The 24,622-nt window shown below is 44.0% G+C and overlaps 1 long non-coding RNA gene across 2 annotated transcripts in view; it reads right to left on the bottom strand.

Moving 5' to 3' along the window:
• Positions 1-21,006, bottom strand: part of LOC118555297 (uncharacterized) — a 28,517-nt gene extending 7,511 nt beyond the window's left edge. For both annotated transcript variants that reach the window (XR_004926891.2, XR_004926892.2), the window contains exon 1: positions 20,707-21,006. This is a non-coding gene — a long non-coding RNA (uncharacterized LOC118555297). The remainder of the gene's footprint in view (positions 1-20,706) is intronic.
• Between the last annotated feature and the right edge of the window lie 3,616 nt (positions 21,007-24,622).

Here is a 24,622-nt window from a genome sequence, read left to right as displayed (position 1 = left end):
AGAACTCAGTGGAGGCTTAATGGGTGCAGGTGGTATTAGTTGGGGGACACAGCTGCTGGCTGGAACTATCTGAGGTTCGTCAATCCCATGCAGCAGTTGACGCTACCTATTGGCTGGGCCCTCGGCTGGGACTGTTGGCCAGAACTCCCACACCTCACCCGCTCCATGTGACTGGTGGCTTCCTCACAGCATGGTGGCTGGGCTCTAAGAGTGAGCCTTCCAAAAACAAGATGGAAGTGCATGACAGTTCTATGCCCTAGCCTAGGAAGTCTCATAGCCTCATTTCTACCGTTCGCTCTTGCCTGACAGAGTCACAAAGATCAGTCTAGTTTCAAGGGGAAGGGGTATGGGCCTCGGCCTTCCGTGGGACATGTCAGCATCACATTGTAGAAGAGCGTGTGGGATGGGAGATATTGTGGTTCCCATCTTCAGAAAATACAATCTGCCACCAGAGGGATCAAGATTTGTAAAGTGAGAGTGGAGATGTTGAGTAGGCAGGTAGATGTATGAGTCCAGAGAGCTCAAGTCAAGGAAATAAACTTTGGAGGCTTTAGGTATTGCTGGTATTTAAAGCCATCTAGAACAAGTAGAAAGAGGGAGAGGGAGATTATTAAGCATTGGATTATTTATTGAGTGGTTATATACTCAGCATTGTGGGAGATAGTTTGTGGAAACTTTGTGGATACCATGTGGTAGAGCTCACTCCTCATGTGAACGGAGAGTTCAGCTCAGTTTCTGACTCTGCATTTTTATCTTGCTCCCAGTGCTCTTGGTGGGGGAGCCCATGATTAAATCTAACAAGCCTCTTTTGTCCTCGGGAAGCTGACCTCTCAGCTGTGCTTGGAGTGCCCTCAGGCTTTCCCTGAATAACAATAGCCAAAAGCATTCAGATTTTTAAAAACCTAGAAACCTTCAAAAGGGCAATATTGAGAAATAAAGAACTGAATTATTCCATTGTTAAGCAACTTCATGTCAGGGTAAAAGAGAACAAGAAATTCTGGTGGTTAAAGTATTCACTAAAGGTTAAAAAAGAAAAAGGAAAGAAAAGAAACAAGAAAGACACTTTTCATCCTTAAGAGATCTGATGAAGCTTAGAACCAAGGCCCCAGTTAAGATCTTTATTTTATGATCAGACTAAATGCCAGACTGTTGAAAAGGGGTAAACCATAAACTTCTGAGCATGGCACATAAAAGCTTTCATAATCTGGCCCTTTCGTTTCCAACCCTATTATATTCCATTATATTCTGGTCACTCCACTCCAAAATCCCCTAAACACGCTACACCTGTTGACCTCTCCACGGTTTTTTCCCCCTTTTTGATTCCTGGCAAACTCCTACTCATCCTTCAAAGTCATCTGCTCGACAAAGCAGGTGGTTGCAGTCACCCTTCCGAGTGCTCCTATAGGCTTTTGTAGTCCTGTATTGTTTATCATCAGCCAGCCAGTTTCTTAAGGGCAGAAACCCCAGGTGCTTTTTTAGCAGCCCCAGCACCCAGTAATGCTGGGCAGAGAACCGATAGTTTATGTGGGGGAACAAAGGCAGTAGGAAATGTAAATAAAATTAAATTTCCTTATAACTTGCAGCCCATTGACAAATACTTGAGGCAGGCAGAATGTAACATTCCTCCAGGGAACTCCCAACTGTCTTACTGTTAATGCTTCACTAGATGGAAAAACAACCTTAGCTTGACAATAGGTAGGCCTCCAGGATCCTGGGAGTCTTCTTTAGCATATGAAAGTCCTTTTGGAAACTTCCCTGGTCTTTACCTCCCCCAACTTCATAGTATATAATCAGTTGCTCTTCACAATCCCGGGGCAGCCCTTTCTGCCCATGGGTCCTGTCCTTGTGCTTTAATAAAACCACCTTTTTGCACCAAAGACGTCTCGAGAATTCTTGGCCATCAGCTCCAAACCCCGACCAACATTACCACATCAATAATCACTAAATTTTTTTCTGTTTTTGGAATGGATATACTAAAACTTTAACAATGCTCTTTAGTGTAGAAAAGCACTTAGTTTCTGCTCCCATTTTCTGGGTCTTGCTTCTTGACTTGTCTGAGTAAGGTTGATAAGGCAGGATTTTCACTGTGGAGAAGTCTTTTGCTTGTAAGGAAGCCCCATGGCTTGGACAGGAGGACAGCATTATCCCAAAATCCTGGGGCTTGGTTTCTGCCTACTTCACAAATGGAGGTTAGGGAGCCCTACATTTTCACCAATTTCTAATTTACTTAGGAGTTTGGCTCTTATCCTCTTATCCTGCACTTACCCTAGCACAGTATCTGTTGACTCCCTTTCATAAAATCTGAACTGTCAGGAATCAATGGTCTTCACAAATCATTTTTTTGGGAAAAGATTTTATTTATTTGATAGAGACACAGCGAGAGAGGGAACACAAGCAGGGGGAATGGGAGAGGGAGAAGCAGGCTTCCCGCCGAGCAGGGAGCCCGATGTGGGGCTTGATCCCAGGACCCTGAGATCATGACCTGAGCTGAAGGCAGACGCTTAATGACTGAGCCACCCAGGCGCCCCACAAATCATTTTGATTACCTAAATGTATTGGCTATACAAGCTGGTCCTAATGCAGTTTTTGAAGTTTGAAGAACAAGGGTAGAGGGATATAGACTGTAGTATTTGTGAAGGTGACACAGCTGTTAGAACAAGTGAGCTTGTCTTTAGGAAGCTCTGTGGTAGCATAAGGGGTAATAGCAGAAGGCCCTGCATGTCAACTGCGGTTACTTCTAGGGCTTATAGATAATATCCTCTTCTTGCGCATGAGTGGGATGAGCTGTCTCCAGAATGCTGAAGATTTGGGGGAAGTAACAGATGTACCAGAGAATTCCCTCCCTGTATCTCTCAGTGGCTGTCACTACTAAGAAATAAAGAGAAACTCCTCTTGGCGCAACAATAAGGGTTCTCCTCCTCTGTTGTTATCATACAAAACATCAGTGAGGTAGTTGTTTGCAGTCCGTAAACTTTACAACCATGCTAACTGGTCTCAAACCAGACACGGATGTGAAAGGTCCTGGCATGGGTGATGAGTTCAGTGTTCACAGGTAAGTCTACCTTCCATTCCAGTCAGCTCACCTCCTGGGATCTGAGGAAATCTTGAGATTTTCTCTGGAATCCTAGTGGCCCTTCTTCCTCTGGGGCATGTGGCTCCCTGGTGGGGAGTTACCAACCACCATAACTAGAGATACTGCAAACCCACTCATGAACAGAGTTAACACATGCGGTGCTAGGAAGCCAAGGTCCAGAAGAGGGGGGGTGCGGGTAGGGAGGGGTGGACTTGGAAGAAGAAGCTGGGAAGTAGTTGGAGGGAGGGAGTGAAGGAAACAGGGTGATGGAGCCTGAACTTGGAACCAGGGAGGTCAGATCCAGTAAGAGAAAGTGAGAACCAAAGTGGTTGTTTTGAGGGGCAGATCAGGATTCGTTAGCCAAGACTGAAGCCTTGTCTTGACGCTCCATCTGGGACTGACAGGCAGAAGGAACAGCCTTGGTGTACTGTGCTGGAATGGGCAGTCATGTGCTGGCTGGATTCCCTGCCAGTGTTCAGGTTCAGCTTCATCTTTACTCCTTACTAACACCTTGAACTGAAATACACAATGGTAGGTGTGTAGACCTGAGCAGGGCTGGGGAGAGTGTCTCAGATCCAGGAGATGAATGGGTGGGGCTCTGTGTGCTTTGGGTGCTGTGGTGGGAAGAGAGGTAACCAGCAGGCTGGATGCTGGCTTTTTCTGTGAGTTTTCTCCTACTAAGTCCTTGAAGTGTCTCTGTCTCTAAAAAGACACTGTGATTGACTTCTGACCTAGAAAATAAAGCATGCTTGCCTTTCTATGGCTATGGAGCCCTATTTGAACCAAGCAGCCCTAGCAGCTGAGACTTCCATCCTGAAATCTGTAACATTATCTCATCTTTGGGTCATTGTACATTTGGGACTAGACACAGGAGGAGACTGGAATTTTCACGTGCTAGTCTGTAAATGCCACAAAGGCAGGCCCTGTGTCTATATTCCTCCTTCCCGTGTCTCCAGTAGATAGCACAGTGCCAGGTACCATGTGCTCAGGACACATTTGTTGAATAAATAAATGACCCCGCCCCCAGCTTTAAATGTGAGGACCCTGGTTCATATTTCCAACAGGTGGGGCTAGCGGTTGTGTTATGAGACACATTCCCCAAGCCTCCCCGTATCAGATCACTGTTATTTCTTTTTCCCTTCAGCCTCTGCCCTAAGCACAGGCAAAGATGTTACGGGGGCGGGGGAGGGGGTTTGGGGGAGGCGGTTTGGGGGAGGAAGGGAATCTGAAATTAAGCTAAAAGCATATAGTCTTGTCCTTACACAGTCTTCATGTTTTCTCCCTTCTTTCCCTTGTATTTAGTTATCTGGCTGTGCAAAAATTTACCCCAGAATGTAGCAGTTTGAAACAACAAATATGATCTCACATAGTTTCCAAGGGTTGGGAATCTGGTCTATGGGGTGGTTCTGGCTCACGTCCTCCCACAAGGTCTGTTTGTTGGCCAGGGCGGCAGTCATCTGAAGGCTCGACTGGATGGGAGAGCTGCTTCCAAAAAGTCTCACATGGCTGTTGACTTACCACGCGGGCCTCTCTGAGGAACTGCTTCAGTGTCCTTTTCAGTGTCCTTACAACACAGCAGCTGGCTGTGGTCAGAGCAGGTGAACAGAGAGTGAGCGAGCAGGGGCAGTACAAGGAAGAGGGACAGCGAAGGACAGGGAGGAGTGGGGAGGAAGGACACCTGCTCTCTGAAGTCCTACACTGCCACTTCTGCCTGATTCTATTCTTTGGAAGCAAGTAACTACATTCGGCCCACACCCAAGATGTGGGCAATTAAGCCTCACCTTTTGAAGGGAGGCGTCTCAAAGATTTTGTGGAAATATTTTCAAGCTATTACAGCCCTCTGTCAGAGTCTCCATCCTCCTGGCCATGTTCCTGCATCTCTCTCATTTGCCCTTTTTCTCATAAGTCGGCTAATCCTCATACCTCTAAGCCAACTTTCTCATAAATTAACTAATTCTAGGGGAATTGTAAGCTTCCTATAGATTGTCTCAGGCCCTGGAATCCTGATAACCACCCCCCTTTTTTTTCATAGCTTAGTGTTTTTCTACAGCACACCTAAATATGTTGATGTAATTAATTTGCATTAAAGTATAGAGGGCTCATCAACTCACTGGTCCAAGTGTGCTTCCCATTTTTAAAAGGCACAAAGAGAATCCTCACTCTAGAAAGTACCTCTTTAACCTAAAGGAGAGACTCTGCTGGTAGTGTTAAGTGTGATGAATGTCTGAGGCAGAGTCAGGCTAGTCCCACAATGCCACAAGGTGATTCTGCTGGAGGGAGGTATGAGCACATAAGAGGAAGGGCTTACTCAGACCTGCTCACCAAAGTGCTCTCTTTGTTCTTTCTGTTTCTTTCTGTCTCTTTGTCTCCATTTCTCTGTCTCCTGTCTCCCCCAATGCCCGTGTGTGTGTGTGTGTGTGTGTGTGTGTGTGTGTGTGTATCTTTGCTCTGTGACTTAAACTGGCATTCAAACCCCTTCTCCACACCACCCCCCAACTTTGCACTGTTGGCACCTGTTCTGATTCTTAGAAGCTCTTTTCTCTTTTTCCCTAACTTCCTACCCACTTCTACCCCAGATGTTATTATTAGCAGATTTTGGGACAGTTACTTGTTTCATTCAAACAAAAAAGAAACAAAACCTCTGCACCTCTGCATAATGTAGCAGTAGACTTCAGTTTAAACAAGTTGTATTTCAAACTGGATATAACAGAAAATGTTTCTTAAATAAAACTTGTTTTCCTGATTCTGAAAGCAATACATATTAGTTCCAGAGAATTTGGATTTTATAAAGAAGCACAAAGAAGAAAATTATAATTGTCAATTATTCTATGATCAGAGATAACTGAGGTTAACATGATATATGTCCTTTAGTCTTTTACATACAGAAACACACACACACACACACACACACACTATTGGGATATTCTGTACATATTGTTTCATAATCTACTCACCTTTTTCTTTTCTTTTTATTTGAAAAAAATTTTTAAAGATTTTTATTTATTTGAGAGAAGAGAGAGAGAGTGCCTATGCACGTGCATGAGTGGGAGGTGGGGCAGAGGGAGAGGGAAAAGTAGACTCCCTGCTGAACAGGGACCCCTGGGGCTTGGTGCCAGGACGCTGAGATCACGACCGGAGCCAAGGCAGACGCTTAACTGACTGTGCCACCCAGGTGCCCCTCTACTTACTTTTTTTCTCATTAATATTTTATGGTGGACATTTTCCCATGCCAGTATTTTTCTATAAAAATATTTTAAATTACTACATAATAGTCTACTATATGACTACATCAAAATGAAAATTTATTTAATCTACTATTCTTGGATATTTACGATATCTCCCCCCTCCCCTACACACATTTATTTGCTGTTAACAATAATACTGTGTTGAACCTTCTGGTATTTTAAGTCTTTATCCACATCTATGTTTATTTCCTTAGCATAATTCCTAAAAATAGAACAGTTGGATTAGAAGGATGCGCACTGTAGGTTCTTGGTACATGGAGCCAAATTAATGTTCAGAAGGGTCATGCAGATTTCTACTCGTTAGCAATGTATGAGAATGCTGTTTTTCTACACTCTAGACAACATTGACTATCATCAATTTTTTTCTCTATTGATTTTTAGTTTGATTCTACTGTGTTCAGAAAAATATACTTTGTATGAATTCAATCCTTTTAAATTTATTGAGATTTGTTTTATAGGCCAGAATGTTGTCTATCTTGGTCAGTGTCTGATAGGCACTTGAAAAGAATGTGTATTCTGCTATTTTTAGGTAGAGTGTTCTGTGTCAATTAGGGCAAATTGGTTGATAGTGTTGCTGAAATCTGTATCTTTGCTGATTTTCTATTGCCTTGTTCTATCAATTACAAAGAGAAAAATGTTAGAATCTCCCACTATAATTTTGCATTTGTCTATTTTTCCTTTCTATCAACTTTTGCTTTCTGGGTTTTGGAGCTCTGTTATTGGAGGCACACATATTTGGCCTTGTTATACCTTCTTATAGAATTGACCTGCGTATAATAATGTAATGTTTATCTTCTTTTTTTCCAGTTTTACTAATAAATACTTGGCATACATCACTGTATACATTTGAGGTGTACAGCATAAATGTTTAATGTACATATATTATAAAATGATTACCATGACAGGTTTAGTTAACATTCATCATCTCATAGAGATACAATAACAAGGAAGGAAAAAACTGTCTCCTTGTGATGAGTACTTTCAGGATATACTCTCTTAACAACCTTCCTTTGTATCATAGAGCAGTGTTAACTATAGTTACCATGATGTACATTATATCCCTAGGGCTTACTTATAACTGAAGTTTGTACCTTTTGACCATCTTTTTCCAATTCTTCCTTCTCCTACCCCCTAAGATTCATATTTATTCCTGATAATATTCTTTGTCCTGAAGTCTATTCTGTGTGCTATAAATAGAACCTCTTGAGCTTTTAAAATAAGTGCTGTCTATATACCATATATTTTCCCAGGATTTTACTTTTATATTTAACCTATTTATGCCTTTATATATTTTATATATATATATATATATATATATACATCTATATATATATAAATATTTTTATATATATATATAAATATATATATATTTTTCAGTTTTTTTTTTTGTAGGCAGTATAGATTATGACTTGCTTTGTTAAAAAAACCTACCTGACAATCTTTGCCTTTTAATTGGAGTGTTTAGACCACTTCTTTAATATAATTCTTGATGCATTCAGATTCAGTTTATTGTCTTGAAGTTTTACCTGTTTGTTCCATCTATCCTTTATTTCTTCTTTCCTTTTTTTTTTTTTTTTTTGCCTTCTTTTGGATTAATTCAGTACTTCTTAGAGTTCTCTTTATCTCTCCTCTTGGCTTGTTAGCTATACCTCTTTGTTTTATTATTATTATTAAAGATTTATTTATTTATTTGAGAGAGAGAGAGAGAGAGAGAGAGAGCACGAGTGGGAGGGTAGAGGGAGAGGGAGAGAGGATCTCAAGCAGACTCTGCTGAGCACCGAGCTTGACACGGGACTCGATCTCACAACCCTGAGATCATGACCTGAGTCGAAACCAAGAGTCAGATACTTAACCAATTGTGCCACCCAGGTGCCCCTGTTTTATTATTATTCTTTAGTGATTCCTCTAGGGTATAAAATATATATTTTTAACTTGTCACAGTCTAGTACATATGGTATGAGAACCATAAAACAGTATACTTCCATTTCGGTCTCCCATCATTGGTGTTATTGTTGTCATCCATTTAATGTCTACATATGTTATAAACTCCATAATATCTTGGAGTTTTTTTTTTTTTAGATCAGGGGTTGGCAAACTTCTTGTGTAAAGAGCCAGTTAGTAAATATTTTAGATTTTGAGGACCATACAATCTCTATTGCAACTACTTAACCCTGCCATTGTAGCACAATAACAACACAAATAATAAGTAAGTGATGAACATGACTGTTTCAAAAAGCTTTATTTACAAAAACAGGCAGCAGGCAGGATTTGACCTGTGGGCTATAGTTTGTGAACCCTGCTTTAAATAATCAAAAATTATATATTAAAAGACAAGATTTTTTTAAAGGTTTATTTATTTCTTTGAGAGAGAGAGCAAGCATGTGAGCAGAGGGAGAGGCAGAGGGAGAGGGAGAGGGAGAGAGAATCCTCAAGCGGACTCCCTGCCGAGCAAGGAGCCCAACATGGGGCTTGATCCGGGACCCCAAGATCATGACCAGAGCAGAAATCAAGAGTCAGCCACTCAACTGGCTGAGCCACCCAGGTACCCCAAAGAACAAGATGTTTTTAAATATTGACCCACATGTTACCATATCTGTCACTCTTTTCCTCCCTCCCACCTTTTTGAAATCACAAATTCCATTTGACATTTTCCTTCTGCCTGAATAATTTTAACATTTTTTTTTGCAGAGCAGGTATGCCTGCCATATGTCATCTCAGCTTTGGTTTGTTAAAAATCTTTATTTGGCTTGGGGCGCCTGGGTGGCTCAGTTGGTTAAGCAACTGCCTTTGGCTCAGGTCATGATCCTGGAGTCCCGGGATCGAGTCCCGCATCGGACTCCCCACTCAGCGGGGAGTCTGCTTCTCCCTCTGATCCTCCCCCTCTCATGCTCTCTGTCTCCCATTCTCTCTCTCAGATAAATAAATAAAAAATCTTAAAAAAAAAAAAATCTTTATTTGGCTTTAATTTTTGAAAGACATTTTTGCTTGGTATAGAATTCTAGGTTGACAGGTTTTTTTTCTTTCACTACTATAAAGATATATCTCCATTGTCTTCTGGCTCCCATGGTTTTAGTCAAGAAGTCAGCTATAATTATTATTTCCTACCTTATGTAAGTCATTTTTTTCACATCTGTATTCACAATTTCTCTCTTTATCTTGAGTTTTCAGTGATGTGACTTTGATGTGGCAGGTGGTTTTCTTTGTGTTGGTCCTGCTTGAGGTTCTCTAAACTTCTTGGATCTGGTTTTTCATCATAGAAAAAATTTTCGGGCATTATGTCTTCAGATAATACTTCTGCTCCATTCTATCTTTTTACTCCTTCTGGGATTCCAACTGCATGTATGTTAGAGTGTTTGAAATTGTTCTATGGTGCTTGGATGTTACCATCATTACTACCACTACCATCATCACCTCTACCATCTCAATCACCACCTCTTTCTCCATCACCCCTCCCACCATCATCACCTCCACCAGCACAACCACCACCTCCACCTCTATTTCTACCTCTACCAATACCTTCATTAGTACCACCACGACCATCATTTTCACTTATATAATTTTTACTAAGGGGCAGGTATTATTCTAAGCACTTTACATATATTAACTCTTTTAATCATCACATCAACTCTATAATATAATTGTATACATATTACTATTATCCAAATTTTACAGGACTTGGGAGAGGTGTCTGGACTAAAATGGGAGAACATAATACAAGTTGTGAAGCCCTCTAAAGCCTTAGTCTATGACTAATATTGGAAATGTTGTTCCAATATTGAATCTAGTGACTCTGTTTCAGAAAAATTCTTTCAACCAATCATTCCCTCATCAAACATGTATGGGATGTCTCCTGTGTGACACAAAGGGACACAGATGAACAGCCAACAAGGGAGGATTCTCTCTCCCTTGGTAACACTTGCCCCTCCCCACATCTCTCTCCTTCCTCTCTCAGCCAACACACAAGAAGAATTTGAAGAATCAGTTGCCACCACTCCACCCACTCATCTAAGAATAAAAGCTTTCAGCTTTGGGCCTGGGCCCCCATGGAGATCATGATTACCTGTGGGTTTCAGAGCGCCTTTGGCTACAGGTATTGCCTCTCTGCCTTTACTTCCTTCCCTCTTCAGAACTCTTCCTGCTTTCGAAGTCCAAATGACAGGCTGATGGGTGAATCACTTTGTGGTCCCAGGCCTGGAACTGGGCAGCTAAGCCACTTCCTAGGATTCTAGGCTCATGAGATTTCTTTTCTCTGTCTTCTACATTCCAAAGTCCCAAGAAATAAATTTGGTGGTATTTGACTTGCTTAAAATCATATAAACTGAAGTTTTCTCATTCCAGTTTCTCTCTGGAATACAGTTTTTTTTTTTTTTTAACTAAAGAACCCTAAATTTATTTATTTATATATTTATGTATTTATTTATGTATATGTCAGTTAGCCATCATATAGTACATCATTAGTTTTTGATATAATGTTCAATGATTCATTAGTTGCATATAACACCCAGGGCTCATCACAACACATGCCCTCCTTAATAATGCCCATCACCTGGCTACCCCATGGAATACAGTTTTTATTTTATTTTATTTTATTTTTATTTTATTTTTTTATTATTATGCTATGTTAATCACCATACATTACATCATTAGGTTTTGATGTAGTGTTCCATGATTCATTGTTTGCATATAACGCCCAGTGCTCCATGCAGAACGTGCCCTCTTTAATACCCATCACCAGGCTAACCCATCCCCCCACCCCCCTCCCCTCTAGAACCCTCAGTTTGTTTTTCAGAGTTCATCGTCTCTCATGGTTCATCTCCCCCTCCAATTTCCCCCCCTTCATTCTTCCCCTCCTGCTATCTTCTTTTTTTTTTTTTTTTTAACATATATTGTATTATTTTTTTCAGAGGTACAGATCTGTGATTTAACAGTCTTGCACATAGGAATACAGTTTTTAAAGTGAGAATAAGGCCGCCTAGGTGGGTCAGTTGGTTAAGCGTCTGCCTTTGGCTCAGGTCATGATCCCAGGGTCCTGGGATTGAGCCCCGCATCGGCTCCCCACTCAGTGGGGAGTCTGCTTCTCCTTCTGCCCCTCCCCCCTGCTTGTGTGCCCATGAGTGCATGCGCTCTCTCTCTCACAAGAATAAATAAATAAAATCTTTAAAAAAATAAAGTGAGAATTAATGTGTGTCTAGGACAGTTCTGGTTCATACCTGCTATCTGAATGTAATTATTAATCACATCCCCATTCACTCACAAAAAGGCTTATTAGACAAAAAGTTATATGGTCATCTGAAGTTAAGAGACCTTAAATACAGTTTTGTTACAGCTTAATCTATTTTCTCATCTGTTAAGTGAGTCTAACAACAATTCTCATAAATGTTATGAAGGCAGATGAAAGATGAAAAGGAAGTGCTTTGAACTTGCTAGAAGAAAGTCACTCTAGAAATCCAAGGTGGTTTATATTCTTATTATAATTTTTATTATGCCTGCTGGCTGTAACAGCCGTACTCCAACTTAGACACTAGCTAAAACTTTACATTGGGATCATAATTTTGTACATTTAATTATATATTCTTATGAATTTATATATTTTTTGAGATGCCTTCTCTTTTTCTGAAGGTCTTAAATTGTCTTTACCTCTCTCTCACTTGTTTTTCCCCCAAACTCTCTACCTCCCAATCTTTCTGCCCTTCTCTTCAAAAAGCAGTGGACTGTTTTTGTGATGTGGGTATTGGGGTATCTATTGGGGGCCGTGTCTGGGCAGCAGGATGGGCTCCAGCCACTCTCCACTGTCTAGACCAGGGGTGGGCAAACTTTTTCTGTAAAGGGCCAGATAGTAACTATTTTAGACTTTGCAGGCCACATGGCCTCTATTGCAACTACTCAACTCTGCCTTTGTAGCACAAAAGCAACCTTAGACAATAGATAACAGTGAGGGTGTTTGTGTTTCAATAAAACTTATTTATAAAAAGGCCCTTGGATCATAGTTTGCTGGTCCCCTAATCTAGAGGACTGTTTGAGGGCCCTGATTTAACCTGGGCTCTCATCTCAAAAAGCCATTCTAAACCAGGTGTAGGAGACATGTTAACACTTAAAGGAGGTCTCAGGGATTCCTTCTTCAGGGGCTAAATAATAACTCCCTTCCCTTCCCTTTTTTGATAAAATGGAGTTTTCTTAGGATGGTGATAGGTCAGTAGAGGTTTATTCATGATCAGACAATTAAGGAAATTAAGATCTTAAGTATTGACCAGTCAACTGACAGTCACTGGGAAAAATAAAATCTAAGTGACTGGTTTACAAGGCCATGCCAAACACTTGCAGTGGGCAGAGGACCCCACTGCACAGACCTCTTGTCGCCTATCCTTTTCACTTTCACACTGCTGTCCACCTCATTTCCATATTTACCTCCTTTGGGGAAAAAAGAAAAACTTCTTTGTTTTTATGTGGGTGAGTGGTCCTGTAAGAGCCACTCGAGGGAGGTGGAAGGGTGGTTTCAGAGATCCAGTAATTGGAGGTAAATATTGCAACTCTGCAAGAATGAGTGGGAGTTGATAGCATAGTTTAGCTCAAACTAGGTTCCCTCTGCTCCTCGTTACGGTGCTGACTTGAGGATGGCTTTGCCAGTCAATGCACAGAGCCTCCTGAGACAACAGCCCCAGTGGGGTCACGTAGTTTCATTGTTGCTTCAAGTGTCTCTGACAAGGTGGTGATTAGGGCAGAGTAAATGGGCCCTTATGTCTACTAGTCTCAGAGGGCTGAAGGGTCAGTGAGCACTCATTGATTCCGTTGTAATGCAGCCATGGATCTTCTTTATAGGCTCTGGGTTTCTATCACAGGGCCCTGCTGAGGGCCATAGCAAGAGGCGGCCATTGACAGCCTCTGAGAGCAGCTCTTCTTGGAGGCATCCTCATTTCTGGCTGTGACTGAACCATTCTGAGTTACTGAAAGCAGTAAATTCGCAGTTCCCAATTTATGTTAGGAACCAAAAGTTGCTAATAAGTCAGTTGTTTGGAACCGGGAATGGACTCTCAATAGAAATAATGTCGTGTATTATGGTAAGGTGGAGGCCAGCTTGCTTATACCTATGTAACCCATAGTGAAACCCGACCGGTATGTATAGAAAGCACTGGGGGGCCAGCAGATATTGGTGAGATCACGCCCCCTCCAGCCCCCAGGAACATCAGAGGCTCCCTCCCTTCTTGCCCGCTCCACCCTTGCAGAGGCTCCCGTTGGTTTCAAGGCCTGAGAAGCCCAGCTGGCAGGAGGAGGAAGGGCCGGCTCTTGGCCCCCAGGCAGTGGGTGGGGGCAGCTGTAGATGAGACAGAGGTCCTGCTGCGAACCGCGAGGCTGCATCTAGTTCCCAGCTGACTCCTTTATATTACTAAATATAATAATGGTTATTGTTTTTCTTAATCCAGCAGTAATGAGAATTTGTTTTAGAAAACTTAGAACATGTAGATAAGCAGAAGGAAGGAAATTTAAATATCCCATATTGTCATCGATTTGGTAGACAGACTTCAAGTGTTTTTCTATAAATGTGTATATACATATATTCTTATACTTTGCATGACATTTATAGCTTGTTCTTCATTTAATAATGCAAACATTTTTTGTGTCATTAAATATTTTCCTATAGCATTTCAAAAAATGGGTGGATATACCATAATGTATTTAACCAACCTTCTACTATTGGACTAATAGGCTTTTCTATCAAAAATCACCCTGTGATGAGGCCCTTAGAGTTGTGATCATTACACAGATCCACAATTTTTTCCTTTGGATAATTCTAAAAGGGGACAAAGGGTGTGTGTGAGTTAAGACATTTAATAACTTATTATCAAAGTACCTTCTGTCCCCAGTTTGTGAGAAAACTTACCTCTACCTTTCCAACATTTGATATTAAAAAAAATTAAAAACTCTGCTAAATTGATAAACAAAACATGGTAGTGAGTTTGGTTGCATTTTTCTTCTTTTTGAGTATGGGTGAGCTTGTATATATATATATATTTTAAAAGATTTTATTTATTTATTTGACAGAGAGATAGAGAGCACAAGTAGGCAGAGAAGCAGGCAGAGGGAGAGGGAGAAGCAGACTCCCCACTGAGCAGGGAGCCCGACGTGGGGCTTGATCCCAGGACCCTGGGATCATGACCCAAGCCGAAGGCAGCTGCTTAACCAACTGAGCCACCCAGGCGCCCGAGTTTGTATATTTTTACATGTTTATGAGCCCTTTTGTGAATTGACTGCTTTCTTCTTTAAATCAAAACATTAGTGTCTCTGGATTGTTACAGCTCTTTGGAACAGAAGTGAATGGATCCAGGTTTTATTACCCTTTGAAATGTACACACAAACCTTCCCACGGTAGTTAATTATGTCTCTACCTCCCAAGTCTTATCCTCATTCCCTCATTCTCTGACCCAGGCTGCCCTCATGTCCAGAATCACCAACATATTCATGTGGTTTCCTATCACACCCAGTGGGGACCCAGTGCAGTGAGGTTTCCTTGCCTGTTTGGAACTCTGAGCTTTTAAAGTAATAGGAACAGAGAATGAAATTGGATCAGTAAGACCACAGGGACCTATGGAAGGCCTTAAAGCCAGGAAATATCCATCTGTTATGAGCAGACATTTGGGTTGTTTCCAGTTGTTGGCTATAGCAAATAAACTTGCTAGAAATGCTCAGATATTTGGAGGGCACATGCACCTATTTTGTCTTGGGTATTTACCCAGGAGTGGAATTGTGGGTCTGCGTGCTGGTGTATGTTTAGCTTTAGTAGATAATGTTAAACACTTTTCAAAAAAATCCCCAATTTATACTTCAACCAAGCAGTGGATGAGAGTTCTATGTGCTTTAAATTCTGACTTTGATATTTTCAGACTTCTAACATTAAGTTATTCTGGAAGGCTTCGTATTTCTTTTAATAAGCTAATGTGATACCACATATAATTTATATTTTTACTTTGTCCATTTAGTTTAGTTTTAACATAGTTCTTTTAATCTCTCTAATCTAGACACACTGCATTTTGTAGAAACACCCTACTTTCAAGATTTTATGCAACACTTTCCAATAAAAAAATTCTGGGTATATTCCCTTTATGATTAATTGGCTCCCTTTTATGTACTGTCTATAAATAAAGACTGACTTGGGCTCATATACTGACCATACAACTTATTAGCTGTGTGCCCTTGGGCAAGTTACTTAATGTCCCAGAGCTTTGGGTTCCCCACCTGTAGAGTAGGAATAACAAAATCCACCTCTCAGGATTGTTGGGACGATAAACGTGATAGCATATGTAAAATGTCTAACATGTAATACACACTCCGTAAACCTTAGTTTCCTTCTGTGCTGGAGGCAAAGACATCAGGTGCCTCCTTAGTATTTTTGCCTCATTAGTTCACAAAGCTATTAAAAATGGGCACTGCCTTCCTTTTCTGCTAACTATATCTCGCTGGTTGGCAAGAAACCCAAACCATTTAAGCACTGCCTCGACTTCATTTTACTATTGGTTTGCCCTGCACCCCAGGTGGATCTAAACACCCTATATGACATTCCTGATCTTGCTCCAGGACAGAAATAGAATATAAATCAATATAAAACTTGATCTTTCGATGCTCAGAATGTCATCAGACAGAATGGTGATCTTGCGGTTGTGACTTTGAGAGACTTCCATGGATTTGTCGGTTGGAATTCCGTCTCTCTCACTCGCTCTCTCTTTTTTTTGCCACATGTTGTGCACATTCCTTCAGCCCTTGACATTTACATCTATCTTCTAGATGGTTGGACTGCTGGCTCCCCAGTTGAGTTAGAACTTTGCCAAGTAGCTTGGAAGAGGGGACCCACTTTATATTCTGGAGCCAACTTCATGCCCACTGACCAGAGATCCATCTCTGCCACTAGGTGAGGGTACCGGCACTCTGCCCACTGGACCCCTGATCCTACTTATTGATGCAAGCACTTTAAAAATGGATGGCTAAACAACAGAGGATGAAAAATTCAGGATGCTCAAAAATGCTAATGACTACCAGGAAAAAGGCAGCTTGTGCTTACAGAAAGTGCCTTGGAAATTCTCAACACTTCCTTCTTGTCTTTACTCCCTCCCGCCCACCAATGTGCACACACAGGCTAAGAGGGACTGGCATCAAGAAGGTCCTGGCTTACTTCATAAGGAGAAGTCATTGTCCATCAAGGGTTCAAATACAGACTCAATAGAAAAAAAGGAACACTTTTTCTTCCCAAGGTTAAGCACAGTGCCATTTGGAACAAGGAATCTCAGTGGAGAGTAGGACTTAAGTTTCTTTTTGGAGGCTGTCTAGAAACATCCAGCACTGTGACTGAAGCCCACTGAATAGTCCTGAATAAGGCACATCCTCTCAGTCTCTTTGGAAGGCATTCCTGGTCTCTGCCATCATGGCTGTCACCTGGGTTTCTAACCCTGTCCTTGCCCCTGAGCTACAGTGCCAGGTCTCTCAATGGCCCCAAGCCAATGCTTCTTGGGGTGTTCATTAAACCTTCCACAGTGAATTAATCATCTTACTTCCCTTGCTGGTTTTTCTGCTCATTTCTCCTGTTTCTGTTAATGGTACCATCATTTTCTTAGGCCATTCTTTCCACACTGCTCAAAAAAGGTGTGATTTATTGCTTTAGGTGAAATGCTTCCATAACAGTAATGGCAGGTGAATTCCGAATATCCATTCATTTCTTCTTTCACAGTAATAGGATTTTCACCTGAGTTGTCCAAGATCAAGACTCCATTTCTTTTAGATTTTCATTTAGATTCCTTTGCCCCTGGGTGTGGACATACTAAGTTCTGGCCAAACGGCTGTGCAACTTCTAGGTCATACCCTTGAAGGGAAGGAGTATGATTTCCTTCTATCCCTTCCTCCATCCTGCTGCGTAGACCATGGAGGAAGTGGAGCAAGCCAGCTGGGAGAACACCAACAAGGACAACACTATAAGGATGGAGAGGAAGAACCTTGTCTTAGACACGTTGCCATATAAGCCTTGGGCTCTCACATGTGTGAACTATTACAGGAGAGAGAAATCAATGTCTACTTTAAGTTCTTTTGGTCTCTGTTAGAACACTTGACATTTATCCCAATGAAAACAGCCACCAGAGAGGCCCGGTGGCCCCTAAGCTCTGCCTCAGAGTTCAGTCCACTTGTAAGATCAGGCTCTGATTTGAAGACAGAATTTGGATGCCAACAATAGTGGCAACTGGGGGCGGGGGCGGGGGCCGGGGTTGATGGGAACTCCTACCATGTTCATTGGAAATACAGGGGCTCAAAATCTGTGTCATGTTTACTTCTCCTCCTGTCTTCTATAGTCACCCAGATTGTCACACACTGAGTCTTGCCTCTTCTCAGCGAGTGTCTCTTGCATTACCCGCTCCTTCTTGCCTCCAGATCCTCAGGGCTTCGGGTCTATGTGACATTAAGAGCTTCCTAGAACCTTTCTCTGCCTTTCTTCTTTCTATGCTCCTATCCTTTCTATATTTTGATATCAGATGAATCTTTGTAAAATAGTTATTCCAGTATCTTGATTTCCCTTCATGGATCTCTAATGACCCCTATATTATTGATAACTTTATCTGACCTCACCTGCCGTCTCTCCCTTAAGTGAACTTTCCTTGTCTACTGAGTTAGTCATGCTTTCCTCAGAAACCTGTTAGTTCTGTTCCTTCACGTCTTTGCTCTTAGGGCCTACTGACTGTGGTGACTTTTCCTTTTGCTTTTCCTCTCCAAAGCTGGCCCAGTCCCCACAGCAAGAAGGCCAAGCCTGTGCCTGCTCACTCTGACCTCTGCGTTGTCTGAAGTTCCCACATCACCTGCAGCTGGTCATTTAATTCTTCTTGGTATGATGTGTCTCTTACTAATTCCACTAGTTCATAGAATTGTTAGCACTTTGAGGTTGTCAATGATTCAGATGTGTTTTACCCCAGCTGGAATATATATTCAAATAGTGCTAATCAGAACCCCCTTTTTATTATATGCCCTCCCCCTTCTACTGCTTTGATCATATTAGAACAAAACTCAAAGTCAAACTCCACTGGGGGCAACCAAGCGCCCCAGGATTTATAATAGTGTTCCTTGCACAGCATGCTTTACACCTTCACTTTCAGGCAGTCTTAGGGCCCCCCTGTACCCTTTGAAGTAAATCACAACCCTCACTTCCTGTTTGGAGTTTGGGGGAGAACAGTGATGTTAAAGCCCACTGTGCATAAAGCAAGGAGGAGGGTGAGCCAGCCAAGATCACAGGATCCTGAGTTTTGCCCTTGAGGTGAGTCAACAGTGACAGATGACTGTCTATCCTTGGCCACCATGTGCCAGAACCAGAATCCCTCTGTCATAAGAAGCCATCCAGGGAAGACCACATCAGCAATCTGGATGATTTCGCTTTATAAAGGTGGATTTCTTTCTCTAGAAGAGCCTGGATAAACTCAGAGATGACTCCTAATTCCAACACAATGAGAAGCATGTTGTGGGAGCATAATAAATGCTTATAGGCTGTCTGACCACTGAATGAATGGCCACCTGAACTTTCGCAGTGGAATGAAGCTCTGATCCCAGAGACAAAATCATCTGCAACTTTCTCTTTTCCTTGTCATATTGCTTCCTAAAGCCTTTCTTTAATTTCTAGCTAGCCTGGTTTTCATTTCCTGCCTACTTTTTGCTTCTGCCTGCTTTGTTTTTTGTGCTTTTTTACTATAGCGACCATATGGTAGAGCAAGCTACTGTGGTGCCCTCAAAAATACTAAGGCTTTCTAGTGAGCTGTGGTTTTTATTATCTATCTATCTATCTATCTATCTATCTATCTATCTACTTGCAAGAGGTAGTGGACTTCAAAGGTTTGGTCTAGCATCTAAAAGTGGGGTGGAGGGGCGCCTGGGTGGCTCAGTCAGTTGGGCGTCTGCCTTCAGCTCAGGTCATGATCCTGGGGTCCTGGGATCGAGCCCCGCATCGGGCTCCCTGCTCCGCGGGAGGCCTGCTTCTCCCTCTCCCTCTGCCTGCCGCTCCCCCTGCTTGTGCTCTCTCTCTCTCTCTCTGTCAAATGAATAAATAAAAATCTTAAAAAATAAAAAATAAAAGTGCGGTGGAAATAATGGGCACTCAGATGCTTTGGGCAATTGGAAAACTCCTTTAACCTAGCAAGATTTCGGTAGTGTGGTAAAATCTGCGTTTAGAAAAAGAACGTAGGTATCTTAGTAATTTAGCATTTATTTTGTCGATGGTCGCAGGTGTTTGCTTTGAAGCTTAGCACTAATACCAGGTAAGGGTGAGTCATAATGTCAATACTTTTTTTTTTTAACTTTGGTAATTTTTTTCAGTGGAAGGAGCTTCTCAGTCAGTCACCGCTCTGCTGATTATCTGACAGCAGAGAGTCCGACAGCAGCAGGGGCTGGGAGTGTGGCTGGGAGCAGGTTGGGGTGTAGAGTGCAGTGCGGGGCCCACTATGGGGGCGGGGGAACCTTGACTGGTCAAAGTGCCTGCAGGGCTGTCACCGTGATTTAAAGCTCTGAGAACATAAATTAGCAGGAGGTAGGTTGAGGGTGGATGGTGTCATTCTGGCCCTGAAAGGCCTTCATAAATCAGTGACAACAGAGCCCCAGCCAACTCCCTTCCAGCTGGTTTCCGGAGGCCCTCCTTCCCACTCTGCTCAGACAAGTGGAAAGAAGTGATTCTTGAGTGGGTGGGATATTGGCCTGCCCTCCCCCTAGCTGCGAGATCTGAGCACTTGGGTTTTCACTGGAGCTGCAGGCTTTGCTCCCTGACGGTGAAACCTCAGGATCCTTGCTCCAGGGGCAGGACTCCGATTCTGGTCATGGGACGGGTCTGCCTTTGACAGTGGTGGTGAGGGGGGAGGCTTTCTGTCCTGTTGGATAAACACAATGGAGCTCTCTCTGAACAAGAATGGTTTGTTCCTTCCTTCTACCCTTTGTGCTTTGTTAACAGAACGTCCCTGGCGCATCTGTGCTCCAGCGTGCTGCCAAAAGCTTAGCTCTGTCCTTGCACAAGACTGGGGGTCACTGTCAGAAGGTCAGCTGTAAGTCCCTCATCTAAAGGCAGATGGAGGAGCTAAAACCCTGCCAAGATCCCCAGGATGTTTCCAGTTTTAAGGTCTGAACTTGTTTCCCACAGACGTCCTCCCACCTCCACACCAGCCCATCAACTCCTCCCTCTAGCTACGGTGGAGATCTGGGGTTCGGGGTGTCTTTAGTGACCCTTTGTAAAGCAAGAGCACCCAGCCATCGACACCAGGTGCCAGGGTATTTCTCTTTAGTCTCTTCAGTTCTGTGCTCCAGCAGGCTTTATATTTTACGGAAGAACCAAGAGTCACACCAAGGTCAGCTGTCGTCAACTTTGCCCCGCGCCCCCCCGAACTCACTCACCTCTCCTGTGAAGCGAGTAGGCACAACGTTATCTCGTCATCTCTGTCATCTTGTAGCAGAAAGCAGAGTGGGAAGTATGCCCTGGAAGCGTCTCCTAAGAACTGAGGAACAAGATTCAGATGTCTCTCTGCACCTCGGCCAATCTGCTTTCTTCTCTCCCCTCGAATGCCAAATTCCTTTTACACACCATGAAAGGTAATTTACTAAGGCACTTAGCCGAGCCTACGCTTCCTGAGCTTGCCCCCTTTGTCTCTGCCGGCTGCTCAGCTCAGGGAGCGAGAGAATGTCTTCACGGTGCAGGGGCAGAATGTCCACTTCCGGTTCAGGGCAGAATGTTCACTTCCGGTTCAGGGCAGAATGTTCACTTCCGGTTCAGGGCAGAATGTCCACTTCCGGGAGGGAAGTGTGTGGGGCTCCCTCTTTCCTGTGGCCAGACACGAACCACCTTAACTCTGGGACTCACAAATGCTTTGTTGTTTGTTTGCTTGTTTGTTACCGGGGATGTAAGAAGGAGCAATAAACAGACCGAGTACCTGGAAATACTACTAGTGCGCACACACAGGAGGGCAGAATTATTTGTTCTTTAAGCATATGCTCTGTCTCCCGCAGGGCTTTTGCTTTATGTATCTACCCTGGCTCTTGCTGTTTTCTGGCTGTGTGACCTCGTACAAATGACTTTACATACATCTCTGTGCCCCATTTTCCACAGCTGATAACAATAATTAATTAATAAAAATGAACAAATTAATAAAAATTGGTTAACAAATTAATTAATAAAAATAATATTATCTCAATATGGCTGTTGATGAAATGAGATCATAACCGTGGAGCTCTTAGAACAGTGCTTGGCACGCAGGAAGGGCTCAAACCTGGTAACATTTGCTGTATGTCTCTGTATGGCTTTTATTATTGTTTTTACTTTTAGTCAAGCATCAGCTCTCGTTTCTTGTGTTTTCTTTGTATTTTGAATTCAGGCCATGTGACTACAAGCTACCCGCCTTTGAGATTTCTCAAGCTGAAAGATCATTTGCATTTTAGGGACACCTCTCAGCATTCCTTTGGGAAACGGCCGTTGTGCGTTGCTCCCCTCCTTCCCCGGGGCTCCAGAAGGAGGACATAGCCCAAGCACAGCGCGGTCTCCAGCATGGCTGCCGCGATCTGCTTTCTTTGTGAAGCGTCCCTGTTGCTGCTCGCGTTGCCATCCCAACGTCCTGTGTGTGCTCTCGGCGGGGCCAGCAGGGGGAGCTCCGCGGCCGTTCCCCAGCCCCGCGCGGGGCTTTGTGGCCGGCACGGGCTTCTCCCACGGAGTCCTAAGGACCGAACCTGTGGATCTTGACGTTGGGAAGATAGGAACCGTCCTTGGCATGGAGATGCACTGTGCACTTATGCAAATAGGAGTGTGCGAGACAGAAAGCTGTATATTATAGCTGCTGAGAGCTTTGCAGTCAGACGTACCTGGGATTGAGATTTCTTAGTTTTGTTATCTCGTGCAACTGGCTTAACCTCCCTTAGTGACGGTTTCTTTCCGTGTAAACATGGAGAACCCCACCTGCCCTCGTGGGGCTGCTGGAAGAGTCACCATGTGGCTAACAGAGATCTTAGCCATAGGGGCATTTAGGGGATGCTAGGTATCGTTACTCGGTGAACGCCGAGGAAATTTCGAAGCCCCCCAACCATGCGCAGGATCTTTTCTTCCTCCTTGCCCCACCACCTCCTTGTTCTCTCCCTTCAGCTCCACTTTCTCCCCCTGCTCTTCACTGCCTGTATCTGAGGCCTGGGACGGACCGCTGCGGCTGTGCCCGAGCCTCCTCCTGCTTGATCCCACAGGGCCAGGGGAGCTGGAGGAGAGGAGGAGTAAGCAGGGGGTTCTGAAGGCTGATGGAAACCCTGTCCTACTTCCCTTCACTTTTTAGGTGCATTCTACAAACCTCACTGGGGTCATGGTCACTTGGAAGGCAAAATGAACCACAAGCTTCTCACCAGACTCACCCTTATTCCATCCACCCTGCCAGGGATATGGGATGTCAGCAAGAATAAAGACCCAGAAGATCATTCTTTATGGCCCAATGCACAGAACTGGCAGTGCTGTGTGGACATCATCCTGGGTGGCGTCCATCCTTACCATACCTGGGTACCTGGGTAGGTGTGAGCAGGGCTGCTTCAGGGGACTGGGAGCCTGGTGGTGGTGGTGGCAACAAGGGGCGCAGCCCCAGCTGGGTCAGAGGAGGTCAGGCTTCTAAGGGTCCAGGCTCAGCTCGGCTTGGGGAAGCCTTCAGGTCTGGGTTGACCCAGGTGGTTTGGTTTGGGGCCCATGTGGAAGTCTCCATGTGCCCTGTCCTCTGAATCTCAGATGAGGCCGGTGTGTTCTGCAACTGGAGGACTGGTCTCCATGCTCTCTGTCTTCAGGGACAGGTTTCCTTTGTTTCCATCTGAAACTCTGGGTCTCTTAGTGGAGGGATAAAAGCCCTGTGGGTATAATGACGAACTTGTTTTAGCCCTGAAAGTCCTGCGTCCCTGAGAAGCCCTTAGTCCTGGGTGGGGTTGGCCACTTTGTGGAATGTAGCACATAAGGCACTGATCTGAGGCGGGATATCTCTGCAGGAGAGCTCTATGGCCCTAGGGGCACCAGGGAAGACAAGAAAAAAGAACTGCCATTTCCTCCCACCGCCAGAATCGAGTTGGCCTGACTCAGGCATTTCTCGCAACACCTAATGAATGGGGGATCCGAGCCAAGCCACTGTCTTCCAGAATTCAGCAGTGAGAGGGGTCAAAGGTGGACTCAGTCCAAAGGAGGGCACCTCGGAATGGCCTCCTGCCTCCGTCCAGGAGCCCCCTGTGTGCCCCTCAGCCCTCGGGAGCAGGGCTCTGGAGCCTCGGCCGCGGGCCCGGAGGCAGGCTGCAGCAAGCTCTGCGGGAGAGCAGCTTGCGGACCTTTGCCTCTAATTGGCTTCCATCTTCGCACACAGCCATTTCCTCTGCCTGCGGCAGAACTCATAAAACGCCAGGCTTTCCTCCATACCTTTGAAAAAGTTCAAAGGAACCCATATCCTAGGGAGATCTGGCAGCTCAGGCACCTGGATCTGAGGGGACTGAGGACTCGGGGTGCCCTCCCCCCCATGCTGCTTGTCAGTGTCAGTGTCCGGCGCTCCAGGGGAGGGGAGGCCCAAACCCACCAAGGCCAGCTCTGTTCTGTTTTATGGGATCAGGCTGTGCTCTTTAACCCTACTCTGCTTGCAGCAGGAGCCCTCTTGCCACGGAGCAGGTCAGGAAACCGACGCCAAGCCCATCCTAAGGCGAGGGTGTGGTAAAGCCAAACTCAGCGCTGGTGAATCGGTCAGCCCTGCTCTGGCCAGAGGCTGCCTCCACGGCTTTGCTCCCATCATGCTTCTGCTCTGCCCCGGGGACCCTGTGTTCCCTGGGGGGCTGGAGCACAGATGAGCTTATCCGAGCTCAAGGTGCGGATTGGGGGTAGGGTTTGCAGGCTCTCATGCATAGCTTTTTGGCATTGACCGAACCAGGCTCTTCCGCGGTATCCAAATTGATGATGTTTGTGCATAAATATCTTAGACACTGTCCTAGACTTCAGCCCAACAGGGTTTCTAGGGAAAAATGAAACAGCTCCGTGCTGTCTATCCCAATTGGTGGCACTTACAAGGTGCTCAAGAAATGCTTGCTGAATGGATGAATAAACTCTGCTTATGAACAGGAAACTGGTATCTCGAAGGGGAGCCTGGTTTAGTCACAGGTATCTAGAAGGAGGATGGGGCTGGACTGGAAGGTGAAATTTTTATTGCTTTCCTCCCCCGCTGACCTTCACTCTTTTACTACCCATCAAACCAGCTGGTAGCTAAATAAGATAAGCTTATTTGATTGCACTGATGTGTACAGTGGAAGGCTTGCCAGAACCTTCACCAGT

The sequence above is a fragment of the Halichoerus grypus genome, chromosome 7 (assembly GCF_964656455.1).
Source record: "Halichoerus grypus chromosome 7, mHalGry1.hap1.1, whole genome shotgun sequence".
Classification (NCBI taxonomy): domain Eukaryota; kingdom Metazoa; phylum Chordata; class Mammalia; order Carnivora; family Phocidae; genus Halichoerus; species Halichoerus grypus.
The sequence above is the reverse complement of the archived record's forward strand: the minus strand, read 5'-3'. Positions and strand labels throughout refer to the sequence as shown.